The sequence below is a fragment of the Pongo pygmaeus genome, chromosome 6, assembly GCF_028885625.2.
Source record: "Pongo pygmaeus isolate AG05252 chromosome 6, NHGRI_mPonPyg2-v2.0_pri, whole genome shotgun sequence".
Lineage (NCBI taxonomy): Eukaryota > Metazoa > Chordata > Mammalia > Primates > Hominidae > Pongo > Pongo pygmaeus.
The window spans coordinates 69,709,660-69,715,101 of NC_072379.2; the positions used below are offsets into that span (position 1 = coordinate 69,709,660).

General features: G+C 35.6%; 1 pseudogene; it reads left to right on the plus strand.

The window, feature by feature from the left end:
• Positions 1-4,394: 4,394 nt before the first annotated feature.
• On the plus strand, positions 4,395-4,930 carry LOC134739941 (bromodomain and WD repeat-containing protein 1-like; annotated as a pseudogene).
• The last annotated feature ends 512 nt before the right edge of the window (positions 4,931-5,442 follow it).

The following is a 5,442-nucleotide window of genomic DNA, read 5'->3' on the forward strand; positions in this document are numbered from 1 at the left end:
ATTACTAGAAGAGAGAGTAAAGAAAATTGCAAATGAACTGTTCTGAAATAAAATGACTACCATGCATTGCAATTAGAAAATCTAGGGGAAAACGACAAGTTGAGCTTTGTCTCCTTACCAGAAACTGTATTGCCTTCTTTCCATGTTTCCACTACCACTTTTGCCACATGTGGTGAGAAACATGAAATAGCACATGTTAGAAAAGTGAATACTGTCAGGTGGAAAGCGTGCCTCACTCTTTTCTGGGAATTACATTCCGGGGTTTGAATGGCCGATTACCTTTAAGCATGAACAACTCAATCAACTCATCTCTGTACTGCTTAGCCCAGCTGGATCTTGGCAATAATTCAGTTTGGGAAGGATCTTCCAGAAAACCGTGCTAATATGTTTAGTTTTTAGAAGAAAAAATAATACACCGTACAGAATTGATTTGGGGTTTGGCAATGTAGTTGTAGGGGAAAGGGATTCAAGTGAGGACTATCATTTTTTTTTCCCTCATGGCAGGCAAAGAATTGGAGAGATTAAAGAACTTGATTCAAGTCACAAAGCTACTAAGAGGCAAAACCATGGTTTTAGCGAGACCTGTCTGGTTTCAAGAAGAGTAGTTTAAGTGTATTCAGAGCCTATTATGTACCAGTCACTATGTTCAGAAGTTTATATGCATTATCTAGACCCCTCACAACAGGTATGCATGGTAAGTATTGTTACCCGCCTTTTATAATCAAAAAAGCTGCGACCTACCCATTGTCCCCAAACTACTTACACCGCAAGCCTACATTTAAATTCAAACTTGTTGGATGCAAAATCCTACATTTTCTTTTACTGTACTACATTGCTTCCTAAGAACTACAAGTATTATATCCTATAAATGTTAGCAGATCAATAAATATTTATTATCTGGTTCTCAAACGGCTTCAATATTTCAACTAATTGTGTTGATATTTCCATCTCGAATTTATTCTGAGCCCCTCCTTGTAGAAAGGGTAATTCATGATTGTCACTAGATAATGATAGAAGTCCTGTCTTTATACCAAAACAACATAAAGTAATGAAGAAATAAAACTGTAGTTATTGAGTTTCAGTTCTGATTTTTACCAATGAATGATGAATGTGACACAATCCATGCAAATGCAATAGTCAGCAGTATATTGTGGATGCAGATAATAGCTTACAGAAAAGAATAGCCAATCTGAGATCATAGACAGAGAAAAAGACACACAAAATCAATGCAGAATGATAGTAAGTAAAATAAATTCAGATTTAAATTTCAAATTTTATTACTCAGCTCTGTGGCCTACTACCGCCAAGAAGCTTATTTTGAAAAAGTGTGACATACTAAAACATTCAAAGAACATGCAACATAGACAAAATATTCACAATTTAACGACATGCAATAGTAGTTAGTGGCATGGTTAATTTTAAAGTAATGGATCCATACTTTGGGTGATATCAAATCTTGAACCTGGAGTATGAAGACCTGAACTACCTATGAAAATCAATAATCTTCCAGAAATAGTTTAACTAGAACTCTATTGCTAATATTAAAAGTAGAAAAGTGTTAGTGGCAGTGGCACATTGTTTACCACCACATCGTGGGACTGGAATGAGGTTAATGTTATGTAGTCACAATATTCCATTTGTCTAGGACTATTTTATTATCAAAAATACATATCAAAACAATTATTTCTTGGAAAGCATTATATTAATAAATTTGGGTTATAAAGACTTAAAGTTACTAGGCAACTTTTCCTCCATTGTGTATTTTCTCAGTCTCTTTTCTCTAAAATTTTGGCCATTAACTGAATTATTAAATTATCCTTTTCTAAGATTATACTAATACATCTTTGAATGATATATTTTAATATAAATTTTAGAATAAGAACAATGTTTATGCTATGGGTATACTTTCTGCTAATCCAGGGGGAAACTTGACCGAGTTAAGAAGGATTTGGAATTCACTTCATGCAACTCTGCATTTTATATATTGGGGCTCAGATTTAAATATAATTGTTTCTGCTATTTTTCAGAAGCTGAAACTACCTCTAGAAGACAAAATAAACTAATGTTTAGCAATATATTCTCATGCTTTCTGTTTCATAGGGTATAATAAAAGTGTAAGTGTATAAACATAAAGCCATATCCAGAAGTCTGAATTAATGTCTTCGCCACTAGGAGTAAACCAGGATCAACCTACTACACTAAGAGCAGAAAGCCACACTCTTCTCTTGGTAAGCTTAAGTTAGTTCCTCATGTTTTCTATACTGTTTCAAAATTTCAAAAGGATTTTTCCATATTTTATATTTTTAAAATATCATCTTTTCTTCAAAACAATTTAATGAGGCAAGGATTATTTTCTCTGTTTTACAGACAAAGAAATTGAGAACCCCACCATTTACATGCCTTGCCTTGATTCTCACAGCTACTTATGTGTCTTGCCCCAATTCTCATAGTGGATTAAACTTTCAGTCATCATCTTCCTTTCAGTTACCCTCGTTATTTCTCTAATAATATTTGGTAGAAGGAACTCCCAACATAGGTTGAAAAAGCAAATGGACTAGTTGCAGGCTCCACTTATGGCTAATACTCACGTTTTAGACAACAGGAAAACCACAGAAAAGCCATTGCTTACAGTTTGCCATTCACAATAGCCTAATAATAGGAACATAACAAATCTGGTACAAAATCTTAAAGAAAAACTCAAAATAATATTTTATTCCCTAAAAAGTATGTAGGTCCACTAGATAACAGATCCAATTAGAACTTGACAAAAGTAGAATTGAAAAGCAGACAGATTCCTACAAGGAACATTGAGACACAGTGCTTCAGAGCTGTGTAGGGTGTTAAAAGTTGTAGTCATCTTGCTGATCATTAGGTATTTGCTATTTCTTCCACATAAACATATTATTTCAAATTTACTTTTTATTATTAACATGCAACATAGAATAAGGATTACAAATTCAGATTTTAAGCTTTGTACAATTTACTTAACTTCTCTAAGACACAACTCAAATGTGCTCTTTATAAAGTTGGAATAATGGAGGGGATTGTTGTGTGTGTGAAAAATAAATATTTGTAATCTTCACATATGTGTTGTATATAAAGTCCTTGGTATGATCTTAAACATTATAAGATCTCAATAAATTTTGAGTGGTGGATGTGGTAGTGTTAGAGTATGAGTAGTGGTTGAAATAATAGCAACAGTTATGAAAGCTACTTTCTCTTGGGCCCCAAAAGAGCTGGATATTGGTAGCTCCATCATCTGTCCTTTACCTGTTAGAATGTGAGTTCATAGCTCCTTGTACAAGTCTACAACAATTCTGGTGGGGCCAGAGGTAACTACCTGGCCACTGTCGTTCAAACTTTCCCATTGCCACCAGAATCCTAAGGCCCTTCAGCTGATTATTCTCAGCAAAAATAAGAAATTAAATTTCAGCTAATGAATTACCACATCAAGAGAGTATCCCACAACAAGACAGGGAAAAATCAAATAGTGTATAAGAGTAATTCTTATCTCTTTGAGGATTAAATATTGCCTGTACATTATCCTATTTGCCAAAAAACTTTCAAAGTTGGTTAAATAGTGCACTGTAAAAAAAACAAAATCATAGAAAACCAGAAGAAAATGTAGCTCAGTATTAATCTGATTTTATGGTGGGGAAGGTCTTTTTCCAAACACTTTTTTAAACGGCCAAAATCATATAAGAAATTATTGACAAATTTGACTATGTTAAATTTAGCATTATGTGTTAAAATTGAAAGGGAATAAGATAAAATTTACATAAACACATATACACACAAAAACTTGATATTTTATGTTAATGGCTAGTGCATATTATGTATATATATAAAATGTCAATGAATAAAGTTAATTCAAGTTTAGTCAAAAAATAAAAATTAACTCCACATCACTTTCCTTATAAAATGGGTAAAATAAAAAGAGGTAGGCCAGGCACGGTGGCTCATGCCTGTAATCCCTGGCACTTTGGGAGGCCAAGGTGGGCGGATCACCTGAGGTTGGGAGTTTGAGACCAGCCTGACCAACATGGAGAAATCCCATCTCTACTAAAAATACAAAAATTAGCTGGGGGTGGTGGTGCATGCCTGTAATCCCAGCTACTCCCGAGGCTGAGGCAGGAGAATTGCTTGAACCCCGGAGGTGGAGGTTACAGTCAGTTGAGATCACACCATTGCACTCCAGCCTAGGCAACAAGAGCAAAACTCCGTCTAAAAAAAAAAAAAAAAAAGGTAACATTATCAATACTGTTTATAAGTAAGTTCACATACTGCAGGTAAAAATACATTAAATTATACCCTTCTGAGTTGCATGGCTTGGCTGTGGCATGCACCTGGGGTGGAGGCCTGGCCCTGGCCTGGTCCGGCCTCGTGGGGCCTGAATGCTTTGCCCACCACCTGTTCCCACCTCTCGCCCTGTGCCCAGCCTCGGCCAAGCCCTCGTGGCCAGATGCCCAGTGCCTGTCTTGGAGTCGGAGCTGTACTTCCTCATCAGCCGGTACCTGTTGACCAGCCTGTGTCAGAAAGTGGCCTAGGTACCAGTGCTGGAGCTGAAGCAGCACCAATTGCTGCTGAAGAGGTTGGACTAGGAGGGCAACGAACACAACAGTCTAAAAATTTGAGACACAATTATTCGACTGAATACAAAGAATTGGTCTTGTCCATTAAGCATTTGGCTCCTGATCATCTGCTGTGGGTATGCCAGTGCTTCAATCTTATTTTGGATAAAGAAATTCCACTCAGTATTTCACGAGTCACTTCTTTCCTTGGTGCAGGAAGGCAGTCTTTGTTACATACAGCAAAACATAGGTTAATGTGGAGATGTGTTCTGCTTTGTGTTAATAGCTTTAAGCATTGTGGAGGAAAGGTGATAATATATGTAAGTCATGCTGTGAACTATACAATTCTCTGCATTTAGCATAGAACATTGAATTCTGCTGTGTGTTTCATGGGCCCTTCTGCATTTAAAAAATTGATAAAGACACATATGTTAGCTAAAAAGCTTTAATTTATTCTGAGATGCGTTTGAGGTTTTATCAGTGTGAATTCTTAATCTTCCACTTTGAAGCTCACTCATAACTTCATTGAATATAATTGTATGTGTCTAATAAACTCTTTAAGTGCCAGGAGTATTTCACTTGATATTTAGATTCTGAAAGTCCTTTGTTATAAAGGGAAGTGATTTTATAAATTTGGAAGCAGCTTGAAAACACACACCAAAAATGTAAAATTGCATGGTTCTTTTCTTCACCAATTTAATTTTTTTGCAAAGTTACGTGCTAGCAAAATGTTTGGAATTGCTATCCTTTTTTCTGTTAGCTTGGTATAAATGACTTAAACTAAATATGTACATGTGATATGATCCATGTGTACATCTGATTAAACTGTTAATGGGCAAAGATTGTTGATTCTTTTGATCCTAAGCATACA